We start from the raw sequence: 16,320 nt of genomic DNA, 5'->3' as shown, positions 1-16,320 counted from the left end.
GAAGTAAATGGGAGAAGTGGCCTGCAGACAGATGATTAGACGGCTAGGTAGACTAAACGAAAAGGCTACGCGGGTAGACTGAGGAGTGGGGCTTGTCCCTGTACGTGCCCATCCTTCTAGCGCTACATGTGCCACTGGCTAGTTGAGGTCACTCTTTCGTATCACCGTGGCGAGACATTTTATGATTCCTCTTTTTTCTGCACCCCTCCTGACAGGTGGGACCTATGCAAGCGGATAAAAGTCCTTCGCGCTTCCGCATGCACGAGATTTTGGTTCTGCTCGCAATATGGATGATACCTGGAGGATGAAGTGAACCCAGAGGCATGCTAGCATGGGAGTACTCCCTCCTTTTCGGTTTATAAGGCTTATCTCAACTTTTTTGTTTTTCCAATTTAAAGGGCTCATCTCCATCTCATTTTTAGTTTCCAATGCACATTAAATCTTTGCATGCAAGAACTAAAAAGGAATACACCAATGCATGCAATGTTCCTACTCATCTAGTGGCCAAGCATGCATGCACTGCAATTAATCCAAATTAATGCATGAGTTTAATTGGGATAGTTTTCTAAAGTACGAGATACATTCCTCCACTCACAAAATGCCTTGGTTGATGAGATTTGAGATTTGAGCCCTATAAACCGGAAGGGGGAGTACTACTCATGTTTCTACTACTAGTACACTTGATGGTCAAAACACTACTGTCTTATTCATCCGGTCCTCACAGTGAAGTGACAAGACCCTGCGCCCGAGGTGACACCACTCCAGGCGGCGTGTCCGGGTTACCAAAGTCAACCTCACCTTATGCACTATGTAGTCACTATCACCGCCGCTATATAGCATGCCTCGCCTCGTCTCCCTCTCCCCTAGCAGCACTTCATCTCCACCTCTGTCTTGCCAGAGATCCTGAGTTCAATCTTCATTTTCACACAAAAAAGAGGTCACTCTTCATCATCTCACTATGCCCCCGCGTACCCTCGTCTCGCTCGCCTCCCCCAGTACCACTATTCCCTCGCTAGCCGCTCCAGCACCGAGAGCCTTCTCCCCCGTAAATCAAGCCCCCCATAACCCCACCTTCCAAACTCCACCATGGCCGAACGCGATTGGAGCAATCTCCCCAGTGACATCCTCGACCTCTGTTGTTTGTATATGGATATGTTGAGCGCCCTGCGGCTGGCTGCATGCTCGAGGGGCATGCACACGGCCATCGTCGAAGTGAGGCCTAAGCTTTTCAAGACACCCTGCTTGCTGCTATCTGGTCTTGCGAGATTTGCTCACCATGATACGGAGGCGTACATGATGCCCCTCGACTTCAATTTGACTTCCATTAGCCGAAACTTCTTTGCAGGTATGTAGTGGGTCGTCTTACATCATTTCCCTCGACTTCGATCCAATCACCATTGCCCAAAACTTCTTGCAGGTATGTACTGGGTCACCATGAACTCCCACTGGATGGCTGTCGTCATAGAAGACGGGAAAAAGTTGGTGCTCGTGAACTTCCAGACCTCCCATGAGATTTTCCTTCCTCCGTTGGATGATATAGAGTTTTACCATCATGGTCCAAGTCATCTAGATTACGTCGTCAGTTGGACGCACCTTGTTTTGCATAAGATTGTAATCTGCCAAGTGCCCACATGGCATGCGGATTACATAGACTTCAAGCTAATTGCCTTGTTCGACAAGGGACTCACCTATCTTTCCGTCGGTGCCTTCTTTAGCTGGAGTCAGCTCAGCTCGCAGTGGATCATCGTCAAAGTTGATACACACTTTTGTGATGCTATTGAACACAATGGCATCATCTACGCGATCGACAAAGCAGATGGCACCATGTATTGCTGGGACGGCGCGTGTAAGTTATTTTCGTCTGATGTTAATGTAGAAACATGCATCACAATGTAGGTTTCATCTAACCATATATTAGGGAAGTAAATGTGCATATGGGGAACTCTATATTTGGAAGTAGTGAAATCATGTAATTCTTACCATGTGTACATACCTATGTTCTCCCTTCAGCAATCAATGGCTAGAATAATATGCTCACAAAAATTTTGCCCACAGAACATGAGTATATAACAATGCATGGTCTGTTAGTTTCCTTGAAGAATTTGTTTGTGAGGACAAAACATGATTACATAACATGCATGACATGGTAGTTTCCTGTGAAGAATCGATTGTGAGATAACATGAGTATAACCATGCATGGCGCTTCTATATTTTCGAACCCAGTATGCATTTCCCTCTATTTTCCTCCCAGATCCAACAGGGACATATCAATGTTGTTTCTTGCATTATCCTACTCATACTCTGAACAATGTTGTTCTTACATTAACAATGCTTGTCCTTTTTGATATGATGAAGTGTCCTTATAGTTACTGCCCTTTGTAATCACACCACCTTTGCCAAAAACAGGGAAGCACAACTGGTTCCTCGCTCGATCGTACGACGGTAAAAGACTGATGATCATTCGGACACATGAGCCGGAAAAGTTATATTGCAAAACCCAAACTATATGCAAGCACTGTGAAATACGTGAGTATCCGGACAGTGGTTGTTACGTCTATGAGCAGGATACCAGCTTGTTGGCGCCTTCGGGATTTTTGAGTTGGAGGCGGGTAAACAGCCTTGGTTCACACTCTCTGTTTCTCGGACTCAATCATTCGATTAACCAGGAGATCACTGTTGGCAAGGACCTTGATGGCAGAGAGGCTCTATTTGCTATGGAAAACTGTGTCTACATGGCGAGCCCTAGGAGTTCGGGAGCAAACTCCCCTGATTGTCAATGATATAGCCTGCAGCCAAAAGAAGGTGAGAATGACAAAGGCATCTGGATTAACTTTGATCCTTGGATGTGTCGAGTCCGACAAGCAGTGATGTGGTTCAAGCCTTCAGGTTGATAGGTAATTGGGTTGTTGCGTCGAAAGGGTGGAGTACTGGTGTCTCTGGATCACTGGTGGCTGAACCAGGGCTGCAAATTATGTGGTGTTGGATCATCCCTCTTCGAATGACTTGTTGTCTTTGTTGCTTGTTCTGTATGGGTAGTTCTCTCTTTTGTTATGCATATTCCTTGTCATTTGGTCATCCTCGTCTATGTCACTCTTACTATGTAATAGTTTCCTCTATTTAGAATGTCATTCTCGTCTGGATCACGAGAGTCTGAGCGCTGCAGATGGGTCCATTTTGGTGGTGTAGCAAGACTTCTTATGAACTATCATGTCTTGTTGTTTATGTCAGTAGTAGTCACTAGTCAGTGTTTGAATGTTGTATATATCATTGTTTCGAACTGCTTATTGTCTCGAACTGCTGGTGGGCTAAATGAGGGTATCACCATTCTCCAGTGTTCAGAGTATATCTCCTTTTTTCAAGTTATAATTTGAGCTCAGTGTCTTTTTGACGATGTACACTTGTTTGGGCCAGTGAGGTGTCGTTGAATATGGGCCGAGTAGTAACGTAATGCCAAATAGGTCAATTATGACTCTCAGGCCAGGCTCTCAAAAGATCCTCAGAAAAAAAGGCCGGGCTCTCAAAAAAAGAAAGAATAGGGACTCTTAGGCTGACATGTGGGCGCCATGGTGTTTTTGTGCGCTTGCGCGCCGAGAGCATATTTGCGCGTGTTCGAAATTCATGCTACCTTTTCATCCCCAATCTCCCGCCCCTCCCCCACCTCTAGAATCTCGATTCCTACTCCAGTTTCCCCAAATCCCCCTCTTGTACTCCCTGTACTCAAGCGCATTATCATGTCGTCGGTCAACACGGATCTCCGAGCCGGAGATCCTGAGGTCCGCCCTGCCTTCGGGCGCTGCATGCTATCGCTCAACAATGGCATGGCGGCGCTTGACGACCAGTTTGCCGGCAAAGTGCTGATGGTAACCATCAATGGCGACCAACCTCCCGTCTCGCCGGATGACCTTGCCAAAGCTCTTGGCATTGCGCACGACATCCAAATAAGTGACTTGCTCGTCGAAGTCTGTCCGCCACCGGCTGATTTCTTCGTCAGGTTCCTGACAACTTTCGACTGCAGTCATGTGTTTGAATCTTCCCGACGTTTGTTCTATGATGGCGCGCTGGTGAGCTTGGATTGGTGGCACCCAGGATGGGGCTCGGTGCCCTCTGAGCTTGAGTTTTTAACAAAGCTTACCTTCCACGGGATACCTCGACGTGCTTGGAACAGTGAGTCCATGAATGAGCTTATCAACGACCTTGGAGGTGAGCTCGTAAGTATGTTTGTTCCTCCAGACAGCTAGGCTCTGACGGTTATGGCATGAATGAAGAAGCCATCCACCATACCGAAGGTAATTGGTGTTGAGATCCCGGTGCAGGAACCGGGGTTGTACTATTCGTCGCCACCAAGGCCGTCGCGGACCACGTTAGGGATGTACCTGTATTGAGTGTTCGTGCATGTCGAAGAAGTGGTCAATCCATCAATCGAAGTCCTGCCGCCGCCGCTGGTGCCCGGGTCCGTCGACGATGTCCATTACAGGAGTCAACGTCAGACTTTTACCGTGTTGCTCGTAATGATGGATGGCATAGGGCCTACTCCATCGCGCGGCGGAGGACACTGCTTATTTGGGAGAAGAGGCAGGGCTGGCTACCTGGATGTGCTCTAATTTGAGGTAACAACTGAATCTTGTCAGATACTGTACTAGTTAAATCTGAGCTATGACTGTGAAGCACAGATGTGCCAGTACATTTGATTGTGACCTGTTCTATTTTTTTACCTGAACTTTTTTTAGAAAGGGCTATACGCCAACTTAATGTTCGAGCAGAACTTATATATTGTGTTGTTTTTCTGTTTTCTTTGCACGGCATTCAAGATATTTCCCCGTCATTGATAAAGACTATGAACCGTTATGTACGAGTTCGTTGGTTTCAACATAGCCCTACCCGTAACGACACTGCTTCCACCCTGCTTGTGTTGCCTACGTGAAATTTTTGTATGCAAGTTCAGTGTGCTATGATGTTCTATATGATTGTGTCGACTATATAAGTTCTTACTGAGCACCATCAATGCATATGGCTGAAATATGTATTTACGAGCATCGACCGATGGGTCTCTCTCTCTCGCTCTCTCACACACACACACATGCACACACGCACAAGTGGGACCCGTTGAATTATTTCTTCACTCGTGACAACTTTTAATTAGGTTCCACTATACTCTAACTTTTTTCTTAAGTTATTAGTTGAGGTCACTGACTTCAAAAAGTTGTACAGAAGCCTTGTTTGTGCCTTTCCGGTGTCGCTGAATGTGGGCTGAGTAGCCATGTAAGGCTGTACTGTACTACACAGGCCTTTTTTTTCAACATCAGCAATGCAACTCGGCCGACAATTGTACACAATCCAGGTGAACTTGTTATTCTCTGCCCCGCTAGGCTGCAAATCTTTCCTAGTAGGGATGCATTAGGCTTAACAAGAAAATGGGCTTTAAAAAGTAATAAATGGGATGTAATTATAAAAAGTAGGCAGTAACTATAAAAAATGCACCAAACACGTAATTGGTTTATAAAATATTACTTTTGGATTTTGAACATTTTAATTTCATTAATTGTTGCGCGCGCAATGTTTCATTGGATTTTTACGTAATACAAATTTATATTGAAATTGTATTTAGTCTGACTAGAAATTTCGGGATAAAAATATTTCGAGTCCCATCAAAATGTGGGAAATTTTATTGAATTCTATTTTGAATGGCTGGCTGAAATTATTAATCGTTGTCCTAGCTAGAAAATGGGTTGTACTTTTAACAAACTGTAAATGGGCTGTAGTAAATTCCATTAGAATTCAAAAATGGGTTGTACATTCTTACAAATCGCAAATGGGTTATAAGTTCTCTGCCACACACTTGTGGGCCTACTAAGTTGACGCGTCCCCTAAATAAAGTAAGTTGACGCGTATGCAAGGCTTTGCCAACTTATAGTCAACACACGGTTCTAGCAGTAGTGTCTGTTGGATATCCATCCAACGGATATCATGCTTCTTCTTCAATCTCGGATATTCTAACTTCAGCCACCCAAAAAATGATTCCTCCCCCTGACATCTGGGGCGCACCGTTTCGGAGGCTGACCTGTGGGTCTACTAAGTTCACGCGTACCAAGGGCATTGTCAACTTAGTCAATGTGAACAATTCTAGCTGTAGTGACCGTACGATGTCCATCCAACGGCCGTCGTGATTCTTCAACCTCTGGTCTTCTTGCTCCAGCCGCCCAAAGTAGCGCCGGTCGTGCCGCCTGCTCCTGCCTCCTGTGGCTGGCTGGGCTGCTGTGGAGGCCTCGCCGTCCCCTACTACTCCCACCGCTAGCCAGGCCGGCAGCCTCACACCGCAGCCGAACTAGTGAACCCTCGTACTCCTCTCTGCGTGGGCAGCCACTGTCGCGTCTTCCCTGGCTCCACGTCGTCCCCTTCCTATGGATCGCCTTCGTCCACCGCCTTGGTGCTCTCGACACGTAGTGGTCGATGTGGTCAACGAACGACTTCCATCGAAAGAGTACTGTACGTGGAGAGGCTGACAGCTGGGTCCACGGCCGCAGCAAGGATGTGCCTCCTTATTACGCGGAAAATAATGGTTCCTCCACCTGATAGCTAGGACCCACCGGAAGGGCCTCTGTATTTCGTGAAAAAAACATTCCCCCCGCTGACAAGTCGGATCCACCAGTTATATCTTCGCACGCAAGGAAGTGCCTCCTTATTACGCACCAAAAAATGAATACCCCCCTGCTAGCTGGGACCCACCATAGTGGGAGGCTGACTTGTGGGCCTACTAAGTTGACGGGGATGGAGGGCTTTGTCAACTTAGTCAATATGAACGATTCTAACTCCGGTGACCGTATGATGTCCATCCAACGGCCGTAGTGCTTCTTCAACCTCTGGTCTTCTTGCTCCAGCCGTCCAAAGCAGCGTCGGTCGTGCTGTTGGGTAACGCAGTAATTTCAAAAAAATCCTGCGCACACGCAAGATCATGGTGATGCATAGCAACGAGAGGGGAAGAGTGTTGTCCACGTACCCTCGTAGACCGTAAGCGGAAGCGTTATGACAACGCAATTGATGTAGTCGTACATCTTCACGATCGACCGATCCTAGTACCGAAAAGACGGCACCTCCGCAATCTGCACACGTTCGGCTCGGTGACGTCCCACGGACTCATGATCCAGCAGAGTGTCGAGGGAGAGCTTCGTCAGCACGACGGCGTGATGATGGTGATGATGATGCTACCGGAACATGGCTCCGCCTAAGCACCGCTACGATATGGCCGAGGTGGATTATGGTGGAGGGGGCACCGCACACGGCTAAGAGATCAATGATCAACTTGTGTGTCTATGGGGTGCTCCCTGGCCACGTATATAAAGGATGGAGGAGGAGGAGGTCGGCCCTAGAGGGGGCGCACCAAGTGTGGGGAGTCCTACTAGGACTCCCAAGTCCTAGTAGGATTCCCCTTTTCCTTTCCAGGGTAGGAGAGAAGAAAGAGGGGAAGAGAGAGGGAGTAGGAAAGGGCAAGGGGGGTGCCGCCCCCTTTCCCCTAGTACAATTCGGACCTATGGGGGGCGCCCGCCTCCTTCCCTTTGGTCTACCTCCTCTATTCCCGTATGGCCCAATAAGGCCCAATACTTCTCCCGGCGAATACCTGTAACTCTCCGGTACTCCGAAAAATACCCGAATCACTCAGAACCTTTCCGATGTACGAATATAGCCTTCCAATATATCGATCTTTACGTCTCGACCATTTCGGGACTCCTTCTCATGTCCCTGTTCTCATCCGGGACTCCGAACAAACTTCGGTCATCCAATCACATAACTCATAATACAAATCGTCACAGAACGCACTACTAGAAAAGGCTTGTTAGTGGCGCACCTATTTTTGCCATTAATGGCGCATTATAGGTGCGCCACTATTACCACGCCACTGGTAACAAATAGTAATGGCGCACATTTGGTGCGCCATTACAACCACAGATAGTAATGGCGCACCTATAGTGCGCCATTACTATGCCTAGAAGTGCGCTATTACTATCTGACTTAGTAATGGCGAACCACATAGAAGTGCGCCATTACTATCTGACTTAGTAATGGTGCACCACATAGAAGTGCGCCATTACTAACAATTTTTAAAAAATCAGAAAAAAATTCCAGTTTTTTTTCAAAAAAAATTCAAATTTCTTTCTCGTTTTTTTCTTATTCTCGGGTCACTGTGGCTTAATCTCGGTCAATATGCTTAATCTCAAGTCAAATCGCACTAAGTGGTCAAACTTCTCGAAAGGTCACCCATCCTCACACTACTCCAGCCCAAGCACGCTTAACTTCGCAGTTCTATCCAACCCCAACACCACCTCACTTAACAAGCACTTGTGGATATATCTATCATATCAATCCTATTAAACCTTGTTGATGTCTAGGACTTTGTTCATGTTCATGAGTGTGATGAAATTTTGAAAAAATATTTCAAACTTCCCGGTCATATTACGTATCATATTTTGAAAAAAATTCTAAACAAAATTTGAAACCAATTTTTTTTCTGTTACTAGTGGGGCACCTAGCAAATGGTGCGCCATTACTTTGAAACTTTTTCCATTTTCCCCCCCTCTAGATCTTAAAAGCCCCGTATCTTTCATTCTGTTAGGTTTTTTGGGATTCTGAAAATCTTCAACGGGGTCTCCCTCGTTGAATTCGGATGTAACTTTTTGAGTAGATGATTTTTCATATAAAAAACTTTTTAATCCGAGTACGTATGCAAAAGTTATGCCCATTTTACTAAATTCCAGAGAGATTTTGCAAATAAAGTCGAAATTCATACTTGTAAATTTTTCCAACAATTAGACCACATATCATGTGGGAAACTTATTTTCTTTTATTTTTTTGACATTTCCATCATTTTCTTTTAAAAAAACTGAAAAGGCGGTCCACTGGGGGGTGCATTTGGTCAAAGTTAGTAATGGCGCACTTTTTGTAGGTGCGCCATTACTAAGTTTGACATAGTAATGGCGCACCTATGCAAAGTGTGCCATTACTAAGTTTGACCAAGGTTTGACGCAGTCATACACATAGTAATGGCGCACTTTGTACACGTGCGCCATTACTATGTCAACTAGTAATGGCGCACTATCCCCTGGTGCGCCACTGCTAACAATTTTTATTATAATTTTTTTCAAGGGTTTTTATCAGTTATGCCACCTGTTGTGTCCCACTACTCAGGTTTGTCACTAGAAATTTCAACTGCTCAAAAATGCCATCGCTTCATTAGACACATGCTAAAAATGCCACTAAACACCATTATTGTGATCTCAAATCTCTTTTGCCATGTTATAATGACATAAATACCTATGAACCAACATGCCAGCTCTCCCTCTATCTCACTATAATAAAGTATGGGGCCCACTTGATCCCAACAGCGTTTTTATTTTCCTGTAAAATTATTCGCTTGGTTACTCCTGACAAGTGGGGCCACACATATCATTGTGAGATAGAGAGAACTGACATGTGGGTCTAGGCTTATTTTTGTCATAGAACATGGTCAACGGGTTTGACGTAAAAATAACAATGTCTAATGGCATTTTTGAGCAAACATCTAACAGAACGATGGCATTTTTTAGATATCTAATGGCATTTTTGAGCAAGCATCTCACGGATTGATGGCATTTTTGAGCAGTTGTAACTTCTAATGGCAAAACTGAGTAGTGGGACACAACTAGTGGCATAAATGATAAAACCAGGTGCACCATTAGTAATATGTCAATAATGGCGTACCTGTATCTGGTGCGCCACTGCTATATAGCAGTGGTGCACCACATACATGGTGCGCCATTAATGTTCATATTAGCTATAGCCATTTTTCTAGTAGTGACGTTAAGCGTGCGGACCCTACGGGTTCGAGAACTATGTAGACATGATCGAGACACATCTCCGGTCAATAACCAATAGACGCTATACCTGGATGCTCATATTGGCTCCTACATATTCTACGAAGATCTTTATCGGTCAAACCGCATAACAACATACATTGTTCCCTTTGTCATCGATATGTTACTTGCCCGAGATTCGATCGTTGGTATCCTCATACCTAGTTCAATCTCAATACCGGCAAGTCTCTTTACTCGTTCTGTAATGCATCATCATGCAACTAACTCATTAGTCACAATGCTTGCAAGTCTTAGAGTGATGTGCATTACCGAGAGGGCCCAGAGATACCTCTCCGATACACGGAGTGACAAATCCTATTCTCGATCTATGCCAACTCAACAAACACCATTGGAGACACCTGTAGAGCATCTTTATAATCACCTAGTTACGTTGTGACGTTTGATAGCACACAAGGTGTTCCTCCGGTATTCGGGAGTTGCATAATCTCATACTCAGAGGAACATGTATAAGTCATGAAGAAAGCAGTAGCAATAAAACTGAATGATCATTATGCTAAGCTAACGGATGAGTCTTGTCCATCACATCATTCTCTAATGATGTGATCCCGTTCATCAAATGACAACACATGTCCATCGCTAGGAAACTTAACCATCTTTGATTAATGAGCTAGTCAAGTAGAGGCATACTAGGGACACTCTTTTTGTCTATGTATTCACACATGTACTAAGTTTCCGGTTAATACAACTCTAGCATTAATAATAAACATTTATCATGATATAAGGAAATATAAATAACAACTTTATTATTGCCTCTAGGGCATATTTCCTTTAGTCTCCCACTTGCACTAGAGTCAATAATCTAGTTCACATCGTCATGTGATTAAACACCAATAGTTCACATCTCCATGTGACTAACACCCAAAGGATTTACTAGAGTCAATAATCTAGTTCACATCGCTATGTGATTGACACCCAAAGAGTTATCATGTTTTGCTTGTGAGAGAAATTTAGTCAATGGGTCTGCCACATTCAGAGTTGTATGTATTTTGCAAATTTTCTATCTCTACAATGCTTTGTACGAAGCTACTCTAGCTAATTGCTCCCACTTTCAATATGTATCTAGATCTAGACTTAGGGTCATCCAGATCAGTGGCAAAGCTTGCATCGACGTAACTCTTTACGACGAACTCTTTGTCACCTCCATAACCGAGAAACATTTCCTTATTCCACTAAGGATATTTTTGACCGATGTCCAATGATCCACACCTGGATCACTATTGTACCCTCTTGCCAAACTTATGGTGAGGTACACAATAGGTCTGGTACACAGCATAGCAAACTTTGTAGAACCTATGACTGAGGCATAGGGAATGACTTTTCATTCTCTTTCTATTTCTGTCGTGGTCGGGTTTTGAGTCTTTACTCAAATTCACACCTTGCAACACAGGCAAGAAATCCTTCTTTGGTTGTTCCATCTTCAACTACTTCAAAATCTTGTCAAGGTATGTAGTCATTGAAAATATATCAAGCATCTTGATCTATCTCTATAGATCTTGATGCTCAATATGTAAGTAGCTTCATCGAGGTTTTTCTTTGAAAAACTCCTTTCAAACATTCCTTTATGCTTTCTAGAAAATTCTACATTATTTCTGATCAACAATATGTCATTCACATATACTTATCAGAAATGTTGTAGTGCTCCCACTCACTTTCTTGTAAATACAGGCTTCACCACAAGTCTGTATAAAACCATATGCTTTGATTACTTTATCAAAGCATATATTCCAACTTTGAGATGCTTGCACCAGTCCATAGATGAATCGCTGGAGCTTGCTCACTTTGTTAGCACCTTTAGGATCGACAAAACCTTCTGGTTGCATCATATACAACTCTTCTTTAAGAAATCCATTATGGAATGCAGTTTTGACATCCATTTGCCAGATTTCATAAAATGCAGCAACTGCTAACATGATTTGGACAGACTTTTAAGCATCAATACGAGTGAGAAACTCTCATCGTAGTCAACACCTTGAACTTGTTGAAAACATTTTTGCGACAATTCGAACTTTGTAGATAGTAACACTACTATCAGCGTCCATCTTCCTCTTGAAGATCCATTTATTCTCAATGACTCACCGATCATCGGGCAAGTCAATCGAAGTCCATACTTTATTCTCATACATGGATCCCATCTCAGATTTCATGGCCTCAAGCCATTTTGCGGAATCTGGGCTCATCATTGCTTCCTCATAGTTCGTAGGTTAGTCTGTTGGAAATATGCCCTAGAGGCAATAATAAATTAGTTATTATTATTATTATATTTCATTGTTCATGATAACCATTTATTATCCATGGTAGAATTGTATTGATAGGAAACTCAGATACATGTGTGGATACATAGACAACACCATGTCCCTAGTAAGCCTCTAGTTGACTAGCTCGTTGATCAATAAGATGGTTACGGTTTCCTGACCATGGACATTGGATGCCGTTGATAACGGGATCACATCATTAGGAGAATGATGTGATGGACAAGACCCAATCCTAAGCCTAGCACAAAGATCGTGTAGTTCGTATGCTAAAGCTTTTCTAATGTCAAGTATCATTTCCTTAGACCATGAGATTGTGCAACTCCTGGATACCGTAGGAGTACTTTGGGTGTGCCAAACGTCACAACGTAACTGGGTGGCTATAAAGGCTCACTACAGGTATCTCCGAAAGTGTCTGTTGGGTTGGCACGAATCGAGACTGGGATTTGTCACTCCGTGTAAACGGAGAGGTATCTCTGGGCTCACTCGGTAGGACATCATCATAATGTGCACAATGTGACCAAGGAGTTGATCACGGGATGATGTGTTACGGAACGAGTAAAGAGACTTGCCGGTAACGAGATTGAACAAGGTATCGGATACCGACGATCGAATCTCGGGCAAGTACAATACCGCTAGACAAAGGGAATTGTATACGGGATTGATTGAATCCTCGACATCGTGGTTCCTCCGATGAGATCATCATGGAACATGTGGGAGCCAACATGGGTATCCAGATCACGCTCTTGGTTATTGGCCAGAGAGTTGTCTCGGTCATGTCTGCATGGTTCCCGAACCCGTAGGGTCTACACACTTAAGGTTCGGTGACGCTAGAGTTGTTATGGGAAATAGTATGTGGTTACCGAATGTTGTTCGGAGTCCCGGATGAGATCCCAGACATGACGAGGAGCTCCGAAATGGTCCGGAGGTGAAGATCGGTATATTGGACGAAAGGTATTGGAGTCCGGAATTGTTCCGGGGGTACCAGGTGATGACCAACGTGTCCGAAAGGGGTTTCGGAGGCCCCGGCAAGCGTTGGGGGGCCTTATGGGCCAAGGGGAGAGGGAACATCAGCCCACTAAGGGGCTGAGCGCCCCTCCCACCCCATCTCACGTAACCAGGAGAGGTGGGGGCGCCACCCCTAGGGCAGCCACCCCTCCCGGCTTGGGGGGCAAGTTTCATAGGGGGTGGGGGCGCCCAAACCCATCTAGGGTTTCCCCTGTGGCCGCCGCCCCTCCCCTAGGGAACCCTAGGGCACCTCCCCCTCCTCCCTTCCCCCTATATATAGTGAGGGAGAGAGAGGGCAGCCGCACCCTTCCCCTGGCGCAGCCCTCTTCCTCCTCCAACACCTCATCCTCCTCCGTAGTGCTTGGCGAAGCCGTGCCGGAGAACCACGAGCTCCATCACCACCACGCCGTCGTGCTGTCGGAGTTTTCCCTCAACTTCTCCTCTCACCTTGCTGGATCAAGAAGGAGGAGACGTCTCCCAACCGTACGTGTGTTGAACACGGAGGTGCCGTCCGTTCGGCGCTAGGATCATTGGTGATTTGGATCACGACGAGTACGACTCCATCAACCCCGTTCACTTGAACGCTTCCGCTTAGCGATCTACAAGGGTATGTAGATGCACTCTCCTTCCCCTCGTTTCTAGATTATTCCATAGATTGATCTTGGTGATGCGTAGAAAATTTTGAATTTCTGCTACGATCCACAACAGTGGCATCATGAGCTAGGTCTATGCGTAGTTTCTATGCACGAGTAGAACACAAAGCAGTTGTGGGCGTTGATATTGTCAATTTACTTGCCGTTACTAGTCTTGTCTTGATTCAGCATCATCGTGGGATGAAGCGGCCCGGACCGACCTTACACGTACTCTTACGTGAGACTGGTTCCACCGACTGACATGCACTAGTTGCATAAGGTGGCTAGCGGGTGTCTGTCTCTCTCACTTTAGTCGGATCGGATTCGATGAAAAGGGTCCTTATGAAGGGTAAATAGAAATTGGCATCAGGTTGTGGTTTTGGCGTAGGTAAGAAACGTTCTTGCTAGTAACCTATAGCAGCCACGTAAAAAATTTGCAACAACAATTAGAGGACGTCTAACTTGTTTTTGCAGCATATGCCATGTGATGTGATATGGCCAAAAGGATGTGATGAATGATATATGTGATGTATGAGATTGATCATGTTCTTGTAATAGGAATCACGACTTGCATGTCGATGAGTATGACAACCGGTAGGAGCCATAGGAGTTGTCTTAATTTATTTATGACCTGCGTGTCAACATAAACGTCATGTAATTACTTTACTTTATTGCTAAAGCGTTAGCCATAGTAGTAGAAGTAATAGATGACGAGACAACTTCAAGAAGACACGATGATGGAGATCATGGTGTCATGCCGGTGACAACGATGATCATGGAGCCCTGAAGATGGAGATCAAAAGGAGCAAAATGATATTGGCCATATCATGTCACTATTTGATTGCATGTGATGTTTATCAGTTTTTACATCTTATTTGCTTAGAACGACGGTAGCTTAAATAAGATGATCCCTCACTAAAATTTCAAGAAAAGTGTTCCCCCTAACTGTGCACCGTTGCGAAGGTTCGTCGTTTCGAAGCACCACGTGATGATCGGGTGTGATAGATTCTAACGTTCGAATACAACGGGTGTAAGCCAGATTTACACACGCAATACACTTAGGTTGACTTGACAAGCCTAGCATGTACAGACATGGCCTCGGAACACGGAAGACCGAAAGGTCGAGCATGAGTCGTATAGAAGATACGATCAACATGAAGATGTTCACCGATGTTGACTAGTCCGTCTCACGTGATGATCGGACACGGCCTAGTTGACTCGGATCATGTTTCACTTAGATGACTAGAGGGATGTCTATTTGAGTGGGAGTTCATTAAATAATTTGATTAGATGAACTTAATTATCATGAACATAGTCTAAATTTTCTTTGCAAATATGTTGTAGATAAATAGCTCACGTTGTAGCTCCCTGTTTCAATACGTTCCTAGAGAAAGATTAAGTTGAAAGATATTGTAAGCAATGATGCGGACTAGGTTCGTAGTCCGAGGAGTGTCCTCACTGCTACACAGAAGGCTTGCGTCTTTGATGCACCGCTCGATGTGCAAACCCCTACAACATCGTCTGTGGATGTTGTGAACACCTGACAGACACATTCTGATGACTACTTGATAGTTTAGTGCACCATACTTTATGGCTTAGAATCGGGATTCCAATGACGTTTTGAACGCCATAGAACGTATGAGATGTTCCAAGAGCTGAAATTGGGATTTCAGGCTCATGCCCGTGTTGAGAGGTGTGAGACCTCTGAAAAGTTATTTTTCCAACAAGATAGAGGAGAATAGCTCAGCTAGTGAGCATGTGCTCAGAATGTCTGGGTGCTACAATCACTTAAATCAAGTGGGAGTTAAACTTCCAGATAAGATAGTGATTGATAGAGTTCTCTAGCCACTATCACTAAGCTACTAGATCTTCGTGATGAACTATGACATGCAAGGGATGGAATTGATCCCGGAGCTGTTCGCGGTGCTTAAGACCGCAAAAGGTAGAAATCAAGAAGGAGCATCAAGTGTTGATGGTTTAACAAGACCACTGGTTTCAAGAAGGGCAAGGGCTAGAAGGGAAACCTCATGGATGGCAAACCAGTTGCCGCTCCAGTGAAGGAACCCAAGGTTGAACCCAAACCCGAGACTAGGTGCTTCTATTGTAAGGGGAACGGTCACTGGTAGCGGAATTACCCCAAATGCATGGTAGATTAGAAGGCTGGCAACTTCAACAAAGTATATACATGTTATTAATGTGTACCTCACTAGTACTCCTGGTAGCACCTGGGTATTGGATACCGGTTCAGTTGCTATTATTGGTGACTTGAAGCAAAAGCTACGGACTAAACGGAGACTGGCTAAGGGCGAGGTGACGATGTGTGTTGGAAGTGTTTCCAATGTTGATGAGATCACCATCGCACGCTCCATCTGCCTTCGGGATTAGTATTGAACCTAGATAAATGTTATCAGGTGTCTACGTTGAGCATGAATATGATTAGATCATGTTCATTGCAATACGGTTATTCATTTAAATTAGAGAATAATGGTTATTCTGTTTACATGAATGATACCTTTCATGGTCATGCAC

Source organism: Triticum urartu, chromosome 3 (assembly GCF_003073215.2).
Source record: "Triticum urartu cultivar G1812 chromosome 3, Tu2.1, whole genome shotgun sequence".
NCBI classification, from domain to species: Eukaryota; Viridiplantae; Streptophyta; class Magnoliopsida; order Poales; family Poaceae; genus Triticum; species Triticum urartu.
Note: the sequence above shows the minus strand (reverse complement) of the source record.